The sequence below is a fragment of the Arvicanthis niloticus genome, chromosome 12 (assembly GCF_011762505.2).
Source record: "Arvicanthis niloticus isolate mArvNil1 chromosome 12, mArvNil1.pat.X, whole genome shotgun sequence".
NCBI lineage: Eukaryota > Metazoa > Chordata > Mammalia > Rodentia > Muridae > Arvicanthis > Arvicanthis niloticus.
This window is the reverse complement of record NC_047669.1, coordinates 4478603-4499428: the sequence shown is the minus strand read 5'-3', so window position 1 is coordinate 4499428 and position 20826 is coordinate 4478603.

The following is a 20826-nucleotide window of genomic DNA, read 5'->3' as shown; positions in this document are numbered from 1 at the left end:
GAGACACAAACACATAATTTAAATGATACATAGATGATAGATAGATAGATAGATAGATAGATAGATAGATAGATAGATAGATAGATAAACAGAGGTAGTATTAACACTTTCATGCTGCAGTTTTTTCATTAATTTCCAGGAAACAGAAAGGAACACTGTTCCTTTGGGACAGTTTGGGATTTAGCAGCAATGCACTTTCTTAACTGAGATCTTTCCTAAGGGGAAGGCAAGCAAACACTTACTGGTTGAATAAACCAGGGTGGCTTCCTGGAAGGAATACCCTCATCCTCACAACCCAGAATACAAACTTTAGCCTCAGGTGCTCCCTACAGTGTGACTCTGGGACAGTCCCTTAGAGTGAGGCCACTCCCAGAGACCCAGGTGGCATCCCCAGCACCACATAACCCTGGAGTGATAATCCCAGCACTCGGTGCAGAAGCAGAGATCAGGAATTCAATGTCATCTTTGAACAGAGCAAGTCCCAGACATGCCAGGCCACAGGAGTGAACTTGTAGCATCTATTGGGTCTTTTTTTTTTTATTGTATATTTTATGTATATGTGTATGCATGAATTTGCGGGCACCATATACTTGCAGGCATCTGAGGAATCCAGAAGAGGGCATCAGATACCCTGAAACTGGAGTACCAGGCAGTTGTGAATATCCCAGTGTGGGTAGTGAGAACAGAACCTGAGTCCTCTGAAAGAACAGTAAGTGTTCTTACACTGGATCATTGCTCAAGCTTGAATCTGTGGAGTTGTGAGAGATCCGTAATTGCTGACCTGCAGGGAAGTGGGCTTGAGGAACATGGGGAGTGACAGGGCCTGACCTCACACCAGGCATCTTGGCAAGGGGAGCTGGTGGCACCTCTGTGCCTGCTCTAAATGCCCCCCTTCATTCTTCCCTCTGTCACTGGCACCCATGTCTTCACACACCCATTCATAATACCCATCTATCCTTTCACTCATGTCCTACCCAACCTCCTCACCCCCCCCCACAGGTGCAAGCATCCATCTGCCTACACTTACCTGTCTATCCAAATACTTATTATCTAAGATGCACACATGTACATATATGTTTTCTTCGTACCTCCCCACATATGTGTGTGCACATATCTATTCCTCTCTGTAATGCCTGTGAATCCAGCACATTCAATGTCTATTGCTCTACTTCTGCATGTAGTGTTCACTACAGGTTGCACAGCTCCCAGGGTGAGGAGAACTTAGGGAAAGGCCAGCCATGGGCTGGGCCACTGTCCAGCCTATTGATGGACAGATAAGAGATACTTGGGAGAGAATAGCTGCTCAACACTCCAAAGGGTTCTACAGTCATACTGGATCAGGCTTGCTGAGTCTCTCGGTGAGACTGCTTTCAATAGTCACCTTGCTTTCATCCAGGCTGCACCAGGTCCCCACCCACCAGCAAACAGAACTGCTTCCACATCTCTGTCCATTCTGTTTCCAGTCTGCAATCTACCAACTGCCTTCAGTGAGTTGTTGGTCTTTTTCCTGTTGCCTTTCAAAAGTCCCTTGAATACTCCAGGTTCCAAGGCTCTGCTGACGCCATTGCTGGGTGTGTTTCCAGGCTGTGGCTTCTCTTTCCTCTCATTTAGAGTGTGTGGTTTTCTTTCTTTTTGCATACTGGGAAGTGAAGCCCAGGGCCTTGAAATTAGAGGCAGGTGTCTAGCATGAGCTGTCTTAGTCACTAGTACAGGACAAGAGTGCCTGTAATACTGTGTCTTGTTCTTTCTAGTGCCACTGGGGTCTTTATGTCCTGATAGGTTTTTATTTTGTTCTGTTTTGATTTGATTTTTGTTTTTTATAATTTCATGAGAAAGGTCTTGCATACCAGTTTTGGAGTTTTTATAGTTTTGGGGTTTTGTTTGTTGTTTTTGGTTTTGATTGGCTGGTTGTTGTTGTTTTGCTTGGGGTTTTTTTTTGTTTTTTTTTTTTGTTTTTTTTTTTGTTTGTTTGTTTGTTTTTTCTGGTTTCTCTGTGTAGCCCTGGCTGTCCTGGAACTCACTCTGTAGACCAGGCTGGCCTCGATCTCAGAAATCTGCCTGCCTTTGCCTCCCGAGCACTCCCAAGCACTGGGACTAAAGGCTCAGCTTGCTTGTTTGTTTGTTTGTTTGTTTTTCAAAAGAGAAATAAAGGGTGTGGAGTTGGGTGGATAGGTGGGGAGGAGAAAAGTCTGAGCAGATTATATTGTATGAAAAGAATTTTTCAAATAAAAAATTAATTAAAATAATAAGAGCTGCCAGCCCTCCACAGCTTCTATGTCTGCAGGTCCAGCTAATGGTGGATCCCAAACCTAAAAAGAACTCACCAGGGCTGACCAAGGTTAGCATTTTCCACAGCACCACAGGTCAACCACACAAGCTAGTCTTAGTTTGCAAAGCGTTGTCATCTGCCCTTGGTGTTATTGGGAGGTGCCATTTAGGAGGGCTGAGCACACAGGAGGAAGTCAGAGCATGAGGGCCTGCCCTTGTTGAGGCTATTGTGTTGAGCTTCTCAGCTACCATAGGACCTATACATAATTCCTCATCGCACATTCTTATCTTGTTCCATAAAGAAAGGCAGGTGCCTGATGTCACCCCCAGGACCATTCTTTCATTTGATGACTCCAGAAGCATTTTTTAAAAGATTTATTTATTTATTTTATGAGTACGCTGTAGCTGTCTTCAGACACACCATGCCTGCAGAGGTGTGATACCATTTGTAAAAAGTGTCCTTTTTACCTGAAAGTTGGGAACAGGGAGACAGGGCTTATTACCCTAGATGCTGCTCACACGTGTTGTGCCCTCTGGGATGTGTGCAGCCACTAAAATGGTTTGACTCTTATGCCCAGATCTTGGGATCCCCAGAAGAGCTCAAAAAAAAAAAATCACCAATCTGAGGCAGTGAGACAAAGAGTCTTTTAATAAATTCGAACCTGGTTAGGTTCGCAATCCATTCCCACTTCATAGGGCAGGATTGCTATCCCGCATCTGCGGCTCAGGGCATCTATACACAAGCAGATTCTGGGATTTCAGGGTTACATGACAAGGGGGTGATAAGGGGAATCATTGTTCAAACACAATATCATCTGTTTAGGCGGCAGTGGGTTCACTTCTTTGGGATATATAGAGAGAAGTGAATCGCCTAATTGTAGATAATTCTTTGCTTACTCTTTTTTGAGAAACCGCCACACCTACACAGTTGCGATGTCTTACATCCCACCAACAGCAAAGACTTCATCTTTTCTTCATCTTGCCAGCACTGATTGTCTTTAACTTAGTGGTCCTCAACCTATGGGTCTCATTTTCTTTGGAGGTTACATATCAGATGTCAGGCATACCAGATGTTCACATTAGGATTCATAACAGCAGCAAATTTATAGTTATAAAATAATTTTACAGTTGGGGGTCACCACAACATGGAGAACTGTATTAAAGGGTTGCAGCAGCAAAGGGTCGAGAACCACTGATTCAAACTAAAGTCATCCTAGTACCACAGTCATATAACTTCCATTACAGTTTATTATTACCATTATTCTAGTTTATTACCTGCTATTGCTGTTAGGTTTTACTGCATCCAACTTCTAAATTAAACTTTGTAATAACATGTATAAGAAGCAGTCTCTATAGGACCTTGTGCCATCTGAGGCTGCGGCCTCCCCTGGACCCTTGGGATTCAGAGCAGGGGGGTCCTGTGCTCTTTCCTCCCTCCCCACTATACAAAGAGAAGGTGGAGCTCGGCCAAGGTCCCTTTCAGATGCTACATTCAGGACTGAAATCTGAGCTCTGTCAAGATACGCAGTGCAAAAATATTCCTGCTTCTCCCATTTATCCATTCTAAACACTGAGGCAAAAAAGCATAGGGAATAGTTTAGTAACTGGAGCTCCACTTGGTTTCAGCTATGTACACATGCATGCCCTTCTACTAATACATTTGGCAGCCGAGACCCTTGCCTGCACATACTACGTATGCATGCCCTTCTCCCATCAATGCACCCAGCAATCTGCTAGCTCACTAGGACTCTTGCCTGCACTGAGATATATGCACACCCTACTTCAATAAGGAGAAGTCTAACCCAGGCAGTGACCCTTGAGCATCCTCACAGAACAGTGTTGTCTTTCTAATCTGTCTATTGCTTTGTTTTAGATAAAGTATTTTTGCTACTTTGCAACCTGTATGCATCTTAATTTCATTCTTGAATAAGATGCCAAGAAGCTGGGACGACTAGGCCCAGACTCAGGGAGGTCTACTTTGCTCTTCTCCTTTCTACCCAGCTCCACACAAACCTCCCCACCTGTGGGCCAGGAAGGCTCCTTACTGGGCTATCCCCAAAGATGGCACTAGAACTAGTTAAGCCTCACAGGGACACCTAAGATTTGAGTACTGGTACACTGGAGGAAGAGAATCAGGCCTTGAAACAAGCCTTAGCTGCAGGGTATCAGAGCTCCTGTGTAGTTTGCCCAGCTGTCCACTGCCCCATCCCCACTCCAGACCTTCTCCCTCAGCAGGAAGTCCCCACCTCAAACACAGCCCTCTAGCAGCTCAGCTGCACACCACACACCACTCTGTGCTAAAGTGCCAGCTTCCCAGCAGGGCAGCTTTTACACAACTGACTCAGCTAAAATGAATTATGTCTTAACGGGCCCTGGTAGAACATCCCAGTAAAAGAATACAACAGAAAAAGAAATAGAAATAAAGGCTTTGAAGGTCAGTCTACAAATAAGGGCCTGACTCTTATAAGTAAAATAAGTAAGAAAAAAAAAAAAGGCATTCATTGTGGCACGTGCCTGTAGTCCCAGCACTCAGCAGGCTGAGCCATAAGGATCAAAACCAGGGCAAGCCTGGGATAGAAGATGGACCCCTCTCAAATAATTAAGTTCTGAGTGTGGGCCACTGTGTTACCTCCAATTGTGAGCAATACGACTGGTGTGATTACAAGAGATTAGGACACACTCATACAGAGGTTAGACCCATGTGAACACAGAAAGATGGCCATCAACCAGGCCTCAGGAGCAACCCATCTCGCCCACAATTTACCTCAGGCTTCCGGTGTGCAGAACTGGGAGAAAATAAATGTGTGTCATTCACACGGGACAGCCTGTCACACTGGCAAGTCGGTTATGGTCCTGGAAGCTAACACCCATCCCAGCCTATCTTCATTCTCCAGATATGAGCACATGAGTCACTTGCTAAAACCCCATTAGCAGTATGTCACTGTCATGTGACTGTGAAACTCTGTTGGCAAGTGGTCCAGAGCCCTGAGCTCTGCATCCGGTCCTAACCGGGTGTGTTTCTTGTTGAAATGGCACTTGTAGCCCTCTGTTTCCCAGAGTCCTTGGCAACATCCCAAATTATATTCGAAATAGGAAAAGGCAGCTTGGTTTAAAGACTCAGTCTTTTCAGGTGTCACCTTGATTTATGAGAAGCTGGCATTAAACAGTTGAATAACAGTGGCCTGCCATTCACCTGTGTGTGGCTGGAGGTAATAAACCACACATCCATCTCCATTGTGGTGGCATGAGTCCGCCCCACCCTTCTTCGAAGCTAAGACGTGTCATGTTGTTCCAAATGTCCTTTTGCTAAGTGTGTTAAGTGGATCCAAAAAATGAGCGTGTGTATTTTCTTTTCTAAGGAAATTCTTGTATATTATTTTAACTCAAAACATTTCTTATACACAATGACTAATCAAAGATTAAAAAAAAAAATATCAAGGCTCTGTCCCGCCCGCACAGCTGGGAGTCTGCTGCCTTCAATGTGGCCCTCCCTAACTGCTGGTTGGAGCAGGTGGGGTACACTGTTCCCCTGAATTCAGGCCAGGCAGAAGTAGCTGCTCTTCAGGCTTCTGAAGGAAGCCCTGCTTGAGGCCATTCCTGTTTTGTCTCCCTGGGATTCAGAGATAATTTCTAAGCCTTACCCTGACTCTGGTTTGAAACGGTGGGCATGGGGCTTCCGAAAGCCAAGCAGTGCAGAGCTCCCAAGGAAGTGTTCTATAAGACATGACCTCATGAGAGGAGAACTAATATTTGCTTCCTAATTTCCCAGGGGAAGGCTAATCTTTGGAAGCATGGAGCCTCTGGAGGCCAATAAACTTAAGAGCAGAAGAAGCAAGATTGTTCTATTGTTGCCTCTGTGAAATGGAGTTTGTTTTTCTTACTATTCTTTTTCCCTTCAGGAAAGCTCTGCCTTAGGAGCCCTTAGAGTTTATCCTCGAACCCCTGTTCTGGCTTTCCCCCCATTGTTCTTGCTGCCTTCTTAATCACTGCCATCTCTGTCAAGTTCAATGCCAGCCTTGTTTCATGTGCTCCTTCCCGCTGTGCCCGGGTAGTGACTTGCCACACTTGCCTCTGTGCCATGTTTCCATAGGGCTTGTCACCAGCCACACACTGGTGAGCCTAGGCCAGCCTTGGGTTCTAGTGGTACTGCAGGCAGACGGCACCCCAGGCACTGGCAAAAGGAATGACACTTCCCACCTGTCTGACTTCAAGAGACATGCTTGTTACACAAACTGACTTAGTAGCAACCGTGGAGAGCAGAGACAAGGACGACAGACAGGGGCAGCTCTAGTGCAACCTACTAGATGAAAAGTTAGGTAACTCTCAGAGGGTGTTTATGCACAGTAGGTGAAGGGATGTCCCCTGTGGTGTGTGTTCCTTCTCCAGAGAGCCAGCCCTGCAGCAGGTGGAGGCTTGCAAGTTCCCGAAGGGGGTGAGACCAGACCTCCCTAAGCCTCCAGGCCTTTTCCTGAAGGCCTAACAGAGGTAGCCTCCCTTCCTGCTTATCAAGGCCAGGGAGGTTTTAATTCTGAAGCAGAGGATAATTATTGAGATTGTGCTGAGTTCTGAAGCTTAAATCCCAGAAACAGGGTAGAGCAGGTGGCCTGGCCCCACAACGAGAAGCTCAGAACCCCACACTAAGCCTTCACCCCACCTCTGTGCCAATAGCCCCTGTCCAAGCTCTGTATCGCTGTGTCTCCCCAGACCTTCAGACATTCTCCCATGCTCACAGAACTGTACAAGCGAATTCCTCAGAATCACATTTTCACATAGAAAAATTGTACTGATTTCCAGCAATTATAGTTATCAACCATCTTTCTTCCTTCCTTCCTTTCTTTTTGTTGTTGACAACAGAAAAAAAAGTATCATATGAAATAAAATATACACCCAAAAGAGCTAAGGATCTGGGGCAGTAGGAAATATGTAGGAGCACCAAGCAGACCCCAGAGGAGAGAGGTCTATCTCTGACCCCTGCCTCTCTGATCCCTGCAAAGGAAAGGAAGGTCTTATAACCCTGAATCAGTCCCCCCTTCCTTCCTTCCTTCTTTTCTTTCTTTTTTTGAGACAGACTCTTACCTGGAGCTTACTATCTCACTATTGTAGACCAGGCAAGCCTCAAATTCACAGAGGTCCACCTGCCTCTGCCTGAGCACTGGGACTAAAGGCTTCACCAGCACACCCAGCTTTGCTCTGCACAGAGCTCCACCCAGGAGTTTTGTGAAACATGGGGTGTGCCTCTGATACCATCGAGGTATTCTAAAGAATTACAAGGTGGGGAAAGTTGGAAAGTCAAGCAAAGTTTATTCAAAGAGAACAGTTTTATTAGAGTTAAAGAAAAATCCCTGTGCAGGAAAGCTGTGTCAGCAGCTGCCTGCAGGAGGCAACAGAGGTGGCGAGAAGAGAAAAGCTGCATGGCGCCCAGCCTCATGATGGACCAGCATTCATATGGTAGAGACAGGAGCTTTAGAGACAGGAGGAAAGAAAGCTCCAGAAAGACAGACGTGGGCTCAAAAGAGACAAAAAAGGAAAAGAAAAAGTCTCATCTTTGACTCAGAGATGAGGATAGACCCAACAGAACATCAATGTGGTTTTAAAAAACTGAGCAGAAGGTGGGGATGGGGGACAGGAATTTTAGGAAGAAAAAGTACAATATTTTTTCACTAAAGGTATAATTGTGTTGCCCAATTTTCTAAACATCATTTAAAGTAAGCCTGCCTTCCTAGGAGTGGTCTTTGGTCCAGGAAATGAACAACATGATTGGATTAAGTTGGTGGGGTGGTGTTGTTCTTGTTGAATCTTTCGTTTGTTGTTGTTTGGAAAAAAGGTTTCTCTGTATAGCAGGTCCCTGACTGTCTGAACTAGCTTTGTAGAGCAGCCTGGCCTGGAACTCACAGAGATCCACCTGCCTCTGCCTCCTGAGTGCTAGGATTAAAGGCGTGCGCCACCATGCCTGGCTCTGTTGCTTGTTTTTGTCTTCAGTGTCTTGGAACATTAGGTCCCCACCTTGTCCTTTGCCTCGACTCTGTCCCCACACCTCAACACAAAGCTGTCCCGTATCACTGCCCTTTCACTTCTCAGGGTCTCGGTTCCAGGCAGACTGAAAATATAAAGTGGAAAATTCTAGAAAAACAGTCATATGTTTTATTGATGCTACCCTGAACAGTGTGCTGAACTCCCAAATGTTTCTCTCCAGTCGGCCTACAGTGTGCAGCCACAAGTTAACAGACCTAGGACGGGTCTCCAAAACACCAATGCTGGTCACTGTCCTCAAAAGAAAGACTCTGACTGGGTAAACAGAAGGCCACACTCAGCATTCCTCAGTAATCTTGTAAGGTGGGTGTCCTGTTTGCCAGGAAAACCACTGCTTCCCTTATCCACCACAACAGTAAACTACTGCAGACAAGGACATCCAGTTCCCAATTTCCCCAAAAAGCCTGCATCGGTTCAGAGAGGCTCAAAGATCCTTGCCCTGCATATAAAATCTATTTGCTGTTCTCTGTCCCCAGAGACAGTCTTGGCAGTTTGATCCCTAATAAACCTGTGTTTCTATCTATCGAATGGTCTGGTTCAGTGGTTTCACTGTGCCCTAACTTACACTGTTGTGTTAGAGGACTGAAGTTCAAGAGACCCTATTGTCCTTGATAATGACTGTTATAAAATATAATTGCAGCAAGGGGGTACCTGGAAGGCTCATGCCCCTGAGATATGCCCATGCATATATATATGCCTTTACCTGGAGAAGGGGTAAAGGCAGACAAGGGGACATGTAGACAGGCAGACAGAGAGAAGCAGGAGCAAAGCCATGAAGACAGAGAAGGGAGGGGCAGGGCAGGGAAGGACAGAAATGAGGAGAGAGAGAGAGACTGGATGGGAGAGACCAAAAGAGACAGAGAGGCAGAGACAGTGCTGGAGTGGCAGGCAATCCTTTTATACGCAGCCCACACCTGGCACACCTGGTGGTGGGGACAGGTGATATGAGCCATTGCTAGGTCCCTGGGAGGATCCCAGTGGAATCGCCTGTAAGCTAATAATGACCCCAATTTCTCTTTATTATATATGTGATTTTATGTGTATGTAGGCAACTATGTGCCACAAAATATGTAAAAGTCAGAGGACAACTTTGAAAGTGTGTTTGAAGGAAATAGAAATTGTTTTGAGACCCCTACCTAATAAAATAGAGCCCGAGGACCCCTGCTAACAGATACTTAGTGCCTAAGATTGATAAATGGTAGACTTGCAGTTCAAGATTAACCCTTTATATATCTACTTCTGTCTTAGATGAAGTTCAAGATTATTGTGTACTTGTCCAGCTAGTTCCCTCAAGGTACTCTTGAACGTGAGTTTGAGATACACCCTAGACGATTCTGCAGAGAGCCTATTTTCCTTGACTCTAGCTGTTACATTGAGACTAGGAGTGGCTGCAGGTATGGAGACAGGTGCTGCTAAGAGGACTAGACTTGCTGTTTCTTAAAGAAGTGTGTTGCTCTAAGAGAAGAATGTTAAGGTTAGACCAGAGACAGAAAAATAGAGAGGCACAGCAAAGTTGATTCGAGAGTTGGTTCAATAAGTCCCCTTGGTTGACAACCCTATTATCCTCCCTGGCTGGACCTCTTGCGATTTTATTCTTGCTTTTACCATAGGCCCTTGTGTTTTAAATTGATTAGTAACTTTTGTTAGAGGAAGGATAAGTGCTGTTCAGCTTTTTGTGTTGCTCGACCTAATATAGAGCTTTAGGTCAAGAAAATGATAATTATGATGACACTGGAGTTTAAACCTTTCTAAAGATCCAAATCGGAAAAAGTGGGGTGGGAATGGACTTATTAATAATTAAGTTTTTATGATTAAAAACATAACCTAATCAGAAAAAAGTGGGGATGTAGAGTGAAAAATTACAAAGGCCATTTTATGAAATATGTGTAGATTTTTTTGCCTTAGACCTGAGCAGGAAAAGTGCAGGTTCCAGAACTTGGAACTGAAAATAAGATTTTAGGCCTTCACTACCCCGGGACACATTCCGGGTGAAGGACATTGCCCCTGAATCAGAGGACACTTGCTGGATTACATTCTCAAGCCTCAGGCAGCAGGCCCACCTGTGGGGGGGTGGGCGGGGGCCGAAGCAGGAAGACACATTCCTGACCATAAAAAATACAAGCCATCTAGATGGGACTGTGACTGGAGGAAGTGAGAAATATTTTGTAATGACGGTATAGGGGACAGTGACTTGGTAAGACTACATTTTTGAGAAAAATGATTGTACTGAATAATTTCCATGGCTATTAACCTTTCAGGGTGGGTTTCTCTGGAATGTTTCGCTATTCTTATGTTATGTATCCTTGGCAATCCCTCACCCCCTCCCCACTCCCCTGGTTTGTGGTTTTCCTCTTTAAAACACCCCTTAACCCGTCACTTGGGGGCCAAACCTTGCTCTTGAGAGAGAGCTTGCGGTTTGACTGCAGGCCAACTTCCCTAATAAAGCCTCTGCTGATTGCATCCAGGTGTGGTTTCTTGTGATCTTTGGGTGGTCGTGATTTCCTGAGATTTGAGGAAGGGTCTCCCGAGTATGGGGGTCTTCAAAGAGTCAGGAGCCTGGCACTTAGATGGCCAGTGGATTTCACCCAAATGAAAAGGTGAAAAGGCCTGAAGTGGGGCTAATACAGTACAGTTGCTAAGATCTATGGGAAAAAATTGATCTCTCAAGCCTGTGGAGATGGCTCAGTGGCTTCAGTACAAGCACAAGGGCCTGAATTAAGATCCCCAGCTCCCACACAAAGCCAAGCAAGCACAGTGCCACATCTATAATACAGCAGTCAGAAAACAGAGACAGAAGAATCTCTGGTGCTTGATGGCCAGCCAATCTAGCATGAGGGCTAAAGTTAACTTACTGTGCTTCAGAGATGTATAACACAGAAATGCCTCTAATCTGTAAGCCTCACTTGCCTAAGGACAGGCAACTTCCTGAAATGCTGGGTGGGGGCTCTTGTTCATGTAAGATAACAAGCCAAGTGTTTTCACACTTCATAATTCATGGTCATTCTCTGGGAATCCTGGGTATAGACCTAGCCAGTGTCCCTTATCCTGGCCAATATTTACTAAAGCTTGCTTCAAATGTGTATCAAAAATTGTGATAATGGTCTTATTCTCACCCAGTGGGATTAACAGTAGACATCTGATTGGGTTTTGTTGTTGTTGTTGTTGGGTTTTGTTTTGTTTTGGTTTTTGGTTTTTGGAAACAGGGTTTCTCTGTGTAGTCCTGGCTGTCCTGGAACTCACTCTGCAGACCAGGCTGGCCTCCAACTCAGAAATCCGCCTGCCTCTGCCTCTGCCTCCCAAGTGCTGGAACTAAAGGCGTGAGCCACCACCACTGGCTAGACATCTGATTGTTAAGTCTCAGAAACAGGGACAAATGGCTTAGGTGCCTATTAACATATCAAAGCAGATGATAGCCAGCTCTCCCAGCATCCCTCAGAAACTATGGCTCCTCCCAGCTCCCATCACCCCGCCTTCTACCCTAAATCCCTCCCTCCCAGCTCCTGGGCTTCCCCCAGCCTGAACCCTGTATAACTCAGCCATTTTGGTTCTGCCAGTCTTCTGTTTGCTCTTCCTCCCTCACCATCCCGCTGACCTCAGACTCATGTGAGTCCTCTTATGGTCTAGTTTAGTGCAGCAGCCATGTTCAGCCCAGAATCTGCCTGCTCTCTCCCTTATATCTTCCTACTTTAGGGGTCATGGGCTCCTCCTTTCCTTTTGTTTCTTCATTCACTGACAAGCTCTGGGTTCATAGAGAAAGTGACGGAGGACACCAGACATCAGCAGTGGCCTACACATGCATACATGGGCACGTGTACACACACACACACACACACACACACACACACACACACACACACAAGATAAACTGAAAAACTAAAATACAATGAGTGTTCTATGGACTTTGAAGGAAACCAAGTTCACCCTGTTTTATTGGCACAGCTCTAGTGAGAGTGAAGGCCCTGCACATGGTAAGTGCCTAGCTTAGCTAGAAAAGACACCAGATACTGTGTCCGCATATGAGCAGACCACCATGGACAGAGCAGTCACAATGTCACAGTTTTAGTCTTAGGACAGATCTCCTGCAGATACCAGAGCAACTGTGGATACTGGTACCCTGACTTCAAACTCACAGCCAGTTGTGCTGTGCATAAAGCTCACCTAAGATACACTTTTCTCTCCCCCCTCCTACCATCTCTGTGTTTTTCCCACTTGTTTTTAATAGAAAAAAAAAGTAATTTGTTCAAAAAAAGTGAGAAAGCACTTCTAAGAGTTAGCTCTGGCTGGCCTCAAAGTCCATATGTAAACAAGGGTGACCTTGAACTCCTGGTCCTCCTGTTTACCTCCTGAGAGTTAAGAGTGCAGGGATGGGCCACCACCCCAGCTCCTAGCATAAAACTTCAACACATTTTAGGGGAGCAAACACACACACACACTGCTTCATCTCTCCTCTTCATTCAGGGCCCAGCCTGTGGATCACAGGTGCTACCCAAGCTCAGGGTGGGTCCCTCCTCAGTTAAGCCTTTCTGGAAATGCCCTCCTAGACAGACCAGGTGTGTTTCCGCGGTGATTCTGAACACAGTCAAGTAAACACTGAAGATGAACCTTCACAGAAGCCATGGAAGAGCCTGCAGGAGTGATGGTGGAGACAGCAGTTTGTTCCTCCCAAAATTCATGTTTCAAATTTCATAGCTAACCAGCTAAGCAACACTTGGGAGGCTGAGGCAAGGGAATTTGAGGCCAGCTTGGATTATAGTCAGACTGTTTGTTTGTTTGTTTGTTTGTTTGTTTGTTTGTTTCTAGACAGGGTTTCTCTGTATAGCCCTGGCTGTCCTGGAACTTACTCTGTAGACCAGGCTGGCCTCAAACTCAGAAATCCACCTGCCTTTGCCTCCCAAGTGCTGGGATTAAAGGCGTGCGCCACCACTGCCCAGCTTGGTTTTTTTTGTTTTGTTTTGTTTTGATAGCTAGACTCTTTAAAAGAGCACTTTGGTAGCAGTGCAGGGTGACAGGAGTCTGGGACGGTAAGCAGATCTCACACTGGGGCTAACCTCTCTCACTGGGAGCTTCTTCTGCTCTGTAGGCTTGGCTGCTCACCAGAAGCTTCAGCTCAAGAGGCGGGGTGGCCTTCTGCTACTTTGCTATAGCAAAATAACTATCCATTCTCAGGCATTCTATCATAGCAACAGAAAGTGGACTAGTGACTGGGCATTCGCCTGGCCAGAATAGAGCTGAGAGCAACTGTCAGTCTTCCATGAAGGAAGCCAGGAAGTGGGACCAGGAAGGAGGTAGGTGGCAGGCTACACCCACTCCTCTGTGGGAGAAAGTCTAGAATGCTTTCTAGGGCAAGCTGCTAGTTCTCAGATTTTGTGTCCCCATGACATATATAATGTCACATGTGTGTCCCTAAACTAGCAAAGGCTGAGAGGATGGTACCTGGTCCCCTTCCATGTGTCCTGCCTAAAAGAGGAGGTTCTGTTGTATTTTCAAGTTGAAGCAAAATATGCATAGCATGAGATTCATCATTTTATCTATTTTAAGTGCATAGTTAAATCAGACTGTGAGTATTTGCTGCAGACAACAGCCACAGCCTTCCACCTCCAGAACTTGTCACCCCAAACTGATCTCTTTTGCACCCCAAACTTCCCACCTACCCAGCCCCTGTGAACCACCATTCCATGTCTGTCTCTATCATTTTGACTACTAATTTGACTACTGACTTTAATTTTGACTACTCCCATTAAAGGGACCATATAATTTTGGTATCCTCAGGGTGGTAACATGGTGTGCACATGGGTACAGGTGCCTTCAGACACCACAGGTATTAGTTCCCTTGAAGTTGAAATTACAGGTTGTTGTTAGCCACAAGACATGGGTTTTGGGAACAGTGTGTGCCCTCCCCCAAGGCTTGAGCAGGCCTGAAGGAGTCATTTACCACAGTAGACCAAAACAATAGGACATGGGATACATTGCATTGCTGGCCTTAGCACCCTGCGGTCTGCTACAGAAGCTAAGAAGAATGGACTGCTTGCTGAGCCCCTCACCCAGCCACTGGGCTGAAATGAGAAGAGACTCTAGGGGTGGGTCTTCCCCTTTATATGTGAAAACAAAATATTAAACTTCAGGCCTTGATCAGAATACGTTATCTTGGCCCCATGTTTTCTCTCACCCTTCATTCTCCTTTCATTCCCAGCCTTCCTTTCAGGTGAACCCGGTTACCCATAGCCACTGGCGGCTACAGATTGGCACCTAACGTGGGGCCTGAGAACAGACCAGCTGAGGAACACTGTCTTGGGTGGAGCGTCACAGAAAATGGAAAAAGAAGAGTATCTCGAGTGCTTGGTGAGCAACAAACAGCATTGATGCTAGCTAGGTTATGGTTGTGTTTGCAGGAAGTGTGTTTAAGAGGATATGGTCTAGTTTGAGTAAGTGTTGACCCGACTCGAGTTTATCTAGGAGGTGGCAGTGAATTTGGGATAGGAGAATACTAATCGGCATCCACCCACAGCCCAAGAGCTGCCTCAGGCGAGAGGAGCAGGGTTAGAAAGAATTGAAAAACTAAAAAGGGCAGGGCACTGAGTAGTAGCCATAATTCTGCCCTTCCTTGTTTATTGTTTGTCCTTGGCGCACCAATGTCCACATGTGTCAATTATCTGTTTTTTGTTTCATTGTCTGAATGAATGGTGTTCTGTTTCATGTTCAAAAGACAAAAATGGTTAAAGCTGCTACGAATCTACCCCTTGGTCTAGTTTAACTTGGTTTTAAAGGCAGTCTTAATATCCACAGCAGAGGCTAATAAGTTTCCTTAACACCTGTAGCTAAGAGTCGAGCTGAGCTAAAAAAGCCCTTCCAAAAGTTGTTTGTTGGTATAAGCTGCTTTTAAAGGTACCAGCAGTTTTTTGGAATCTATAAAGAAGCTAAGAGTTGTTTGTCCAAAAAAAAAAAAAAAAAAAAAAAAAAAAAAAAAAAAAAAAAACTCTGTGACAAGGTGCTTCTCTCTTGAAATTACAGCTAGAGAAAGCAAGAAATTTTGTTTGGTCTAAATATATAAGATGTGTTGTCACTTCACTTTCATTTCTGATTGATTTTAAAGATATAAATATGTTCTGCATGTCTTGGTTATAGATTATTGGCCTATAAGTTATTGGGTATGGTTAAAATTTTACAACCTTGGTAACAAAAAGTTGACTTAAAATTGGTAACTCATGGTTGGAGTCATTCTGAGACCAGATGTATAAAGATAAGATTTAAAAACAATGTCTCTTTAGTGAGATATTAAAAGCTGCACTATCGTGCATTCATATATAAGAACTGGCAGTAAAACTTTGTAACATAAAGGTAATTACTTGGTGTTGATTTTACAGAAAATAGATTGATTACATCGTTAAAAATTGGTTTTGTTTATCAAAACTATGGTTATACTCTAATGTTGCAAATGAAGCTTAAATATGTAGTTAAACTGCCAATATTCCATTGGCTACAGTTGGCAGTTCAATCATGAGTTTGGGATTTTTTGATTTGCCCATGTTTATAGAGAAAAAGATACAGCATGTAGAGTTAAACTAAAGTTTAAAAAAAAAAAAAAAAAAACCTGCAGCTCAGTATAGGCCTAGTCTTTGGGTCAGGCCTTAGAAAACAGGCAGAGATTAAGAACATTTACATTTAAATTAAGACAATGCAGACTGAGCTCAACAGAAACTTGGGTGACAAACATTCCTTTTGTCCTGGGTCTGCATGACCAGCTCCTAGAAAGGTGTTTTCTGGAATTTGTTTTTTGCCTTGCTTATTTCTTGCGGGGGAGGGGTCAATCTAAGACCCAAAGATATTCACAACAAAGAGTTTATGGGCCAGGAGTTATAACTGTACCTGCTGGCAAAAGAATTGTTCAATTTGTTTTTTTTCCTTTGCATCTGCTTCCTTCCAAATTTGTTAAGAATGAGAATGAGATGGTTTTGGTTCCTCTAATGTATATTGGGTTCAATCTATTTACTAGCAAGAGACCTAATCTTAAGTTATGTAACAATTATTAGGGGACAAGGTTGCCTTCAGCTTGGCCTTTATCTGATACTCTCATTCAGCTAAAAAAGATTGGTTATTGAATTAATCCAAAATTAAGTTTAAACTTAAGATTTATGAAACTAATGGGGCATTACAGCCTGACTTGCCTACTCTAGCTGCCATTCCAATAAATGCATATAGAATTATTATAAATCTAGAAGATTGTTTTTATACCATTCCTTTACAATTCTGGTAAAGGTGGGAGGTTTGCATTCAGTAAATTAGCCCATAATTTTTGAGAGCCCATGAAGCGATATCGTTAGAAAGGTTTGCCTCAAAGAATGGTTAATTGCTTTACATTATATATATTAAAAATGTTGTTGCTTTGATACTAGAAATTAAGAGTTTGAATCTTTTAGTGTATATTATTCATTGTATGATATTTTATTAGCTGATTTCTCTGAAGGAGTTTTTCTGCAAGCCTTTGCTCCAATATAACGAGCTTTAAAATTTTGGAGTACTTTTTGCTCCAGAAAAGATTCAAAGGCAATATCTTTTCAATATTTGAGACCTCAGTTATATCCTAAGCAGATTGTGACACAGAAAATTCTAATAAAAATAAATGGTTGGGGCTAGAGAGATGGCTCAGCCGTTAAAGGCTAGATTCATAACTAAAAATATGAGTTGAATTCCCAGCAACCACATCGAGGCTCCAACCATTTGTGTTGAGATCTAGTGCCCTCTTCTGGCTTGCAAGTATACATACAAAAAGAAAATGGTTTGCTTTTAATTTTATTTGCGTTTAATGATTTTCAAAAGTTGTTAAGAGATATTAATTGGCTAAAACCTTGTTTTAAGCTTACCATAGGAGAATTTGAACCTCTGTTTGATATTCTCAAGAGAGTGCAAGTCCTAATTCCCCCTTGACAATTAACTAATAAAGGAGAGATAGCTTTCCTGAAAGTAGAGTAAGCTGTTAGTTATCAACAGATAAATTATATAGACTATGATAAATTGTTGGTTGTTTACATTATTACTACTTATATGCCCACAGCAGCCCTTTGGCAAAAGAAATCATTAATGTGGATTTATCTTTCTTTATCTACAAATAAAGTTTGAACATCCTATTATAAAATTATGATTGTGTTAATACAAGATTATAAGATAAAATCCTAAAAACATTTTGGATAAAAGGTTTATTCCTTATTCCAAATAGCAATTAAATTGGTTATTAAAAATAATGATATTTGGCCTATCACACGGCAAACTTTTTAGACAAATTTGATAATCATTATTCAAAAGACAAGTTGTTACAGTTTTACTCTATGCATGCTTTTATACTTCCTGAAATTTACTACGCATGCAGCCCATAGAAAAGATGTTTGCTGTATTTACAATATTTACAGATGCCTCATCTATTGAGAAGACAGTATATGTAATTAGATCACATGCTTATTTTCTTGAGTTTCCCCTGCTTCACCACAAATAATTAAATTATGTGTTGTAGCCCCTGTTTGAAATGCTAAAAAAAAAATCAAGCTTTCAATTTATATACTCATAGCCAGTATATGGTTCATGATTTATAATTGCTTAAAATTGTTCCATTTTTTTAGATATTGCTAATTCTCAAATTTTATAGCTATTTATAAAAATACAGCTTAATTTAAGAAACATGTACTGTTTCTTAACTTTATAAGACATTTAAAAGCTCATATTGGATTGTCTGAACCCCAGGGCAATGCCAGAACAGATTTGTATACTAGGCAGATTATAGGCCTTTCAGAAATAATTGGCCATACAATCTTATTCTTTACAGCATCAAAATAGTAATAGCTTGAGACAATAATTTGACATTTCTAGAGAGTGTACAAGTTAAATTACAAAAACTTGTTCTCGGGGGCTGGTGAGGTGGCTCAGTGGTTAAGAGCACTGACTGCTCTTCTGGAGGTCCTGAGTTCAAATCCCAGCAACCACATGGTGGCTCACAACCATCTGTAATGGGATCAGATGCCCTCTTCTGAGGTGCCTGAAGACAGCTACAGTGTACTTACATATAATAAATAAATAAATAAATAAATAAACCTTTAAAAAAAACTTGTTCTCAATATCTTCAATTTTTTCATAATGATGTTAAGCCTTGAGGACTTATATGTAATCAATTTTGGCAAAGAGATGTTACTCATTTTTTATTTAAAAAAAATTAAAATATCTACATGTGACTTAACGCCTTTTAGACTTTCTAGTTACAACTACTTTAACAAGAAAAGCAACTAAAAATATAATTAGTTACTGCCTATATTATTTTCCTGTGCTTGGTGTTCCATATCAGACTAAGATAGGTAATGGAACTGGCTAATACAGTTATTTGACTGCAGTCAAACATTTGAGATGTTTTGTTGATAATTTAATATTACTGAGATTTCTTATTATCCTCAAGGACAAAAAAAGAGAGATTATGAAACTTTAAAATAATATCTTCATAACTCTCTGAGTGTGGGAAAAGCAGCAAATGGTGCTTCTTCCCTGGTTTTACAAGAAACTCTAAAAAATTGGCTTTTTAAACTAGAAAGGGGGAATTATACCTCCCCAAGGTCACCAAAAGCACACCTTGCTTTTGTCTTATTTGTTTTAAATCTTCTGCAAACTGATACTAAAGTCAGTCTGTAGCAGATTGCCACTCATTTGCCAGGGTCATATAGAGAGACCCCTTAACTAATACTTGGTGTGGTCCTGATCCTGTTTTAATTTGGGGTCATGGGTCTGTATTTTTTCAGAAAAAGAGAATGGAGCCTGATGGCTGCCTAAAAGACTGGTCCTCAAGTGGACACAGATCTTGAGCCTAATAATTATGATTCTAATGATAAAGATGGCTCAAAATCTTTATCAACCAGCTGATTTAACTTGGCATATAATTTCCACTCTTACTGGAGAGTGGTTTTTATCATTACTTAAAGCCACCCACTATATACCTGGTGGCCAGACTTGTGTCTGATCCCTGCTAATTACCAGTTGGATTAGATACTGGAACATTTCTGCTCTCAACCTTATTCCCTATGTTGCTTGGATAATCATGTTGCTTTTAACCTTTGAACCTTGTATTTTAAGCAGATTGATTATCCTCACACAGGATTGCTCGCAGCAAGCTCAGCTATTCATCATGGCAGTTACACATCATTGTGAAGAATTGCATCTAGTGCACACCCACAGGTCCTTTGGTCTGAATGTGGTCTTGGTCTAAAGAGTGTGCCAATGATGGCCGGTTAGTCAAAGATGGGTAAGAGTGTTCTTGAGCTCCTATAAACCTAAGACAGAGGCATACATTAATATGCTATGTATGTTTTCCTCAAAGATGGGTAATATAGAAATAATATAGACACTGACCTAAGCCAGACACCGTCGCCCAGCCACTCGAGACCCTAGACAGGATAAAATTTTGTGCCCTGTCCAGATATTGGCACTGCCATCTTAAAAAATTAAGGGGAGAACTGTGCCCTCCCCCAAGGCTTGAGCAGGCCTGAAGGAGTCATTTACCACAGTAGACCAAAACAATAGGACTTAGGAGGCATTGCATTGCCAGCCTTGGCATCCTGCAGTCTGCTACAGGAGCTAAGAAGAATGGACCGCCTGCTGAGCTTGCCTTGACACCTCCAGGCTGCTATCCCCTCATCCAGCCACTGGGCTGAAACTAGAAGAGACTCTGGGGGTGGGGCTTCCCCTTTATATGTGAAAATAAAATATTAAACTTTGGGCCTTGATCAGAATACGTTGTCTTGACCCCATGTTTTCTCTTGCCCTCCATTCCCCTTTCATTTCCAGCCTTCCTCTCAGGTGAACCCGGTTACCCATAGTCGCTGGTGGCTACAACAGTACACACTCTGAACTGCTATCTCTCCAGCCCCAATATTTCTTTCTTTTTAAAGCTGAGTAATATTATGTTGGAAATATACACATTATTTTTCGAGATTTACTATGTGGACCTAGCTAATCTGAAACTTGCTTTGTAGACCAGGCTGGCCAGGAACGCATGGAGATCTGTCTGTTTCTACTTCCAAAGGCTGAGATCAGAGGTGAGTGCCACCACACCTCGTTCTGTGGCACACTTTGTTGATCCACTCACCAGGAAGCTTCTGCCTTTGGTTATTGTGAAAAATGCCCTTATGGGCATAGAAACAGGTGCATCTAGGGGGTTTGAAGTATATCTTGTATTGTCAGCACTATATGGCGTTTTGTTTTGTTTTGGTTTTTGAGACAGGGTTTCTCTGTATATCCCTGGCTGTCCTGGAACTTACTCTGTAGACCAGGCTGGCCTCGAACTCAGAAATCTGCCTGCATCTGCCTCCCAAGTGCTGGGATTAAAGGTGTGTGCCACCACTGCCCAGCTATGGCTTTCTTTCTAAGTTCAAGATCAGGGAGCTACAAGTTGCCCTTGGAGGCTGCCTGGAACTGACTATGAACTGCCCTGGACTGGTTTCTTGGTAACAATTACAGCATACAACTCTACACAGTCAGAAGACTAAGGTGCACAGAAGTCCC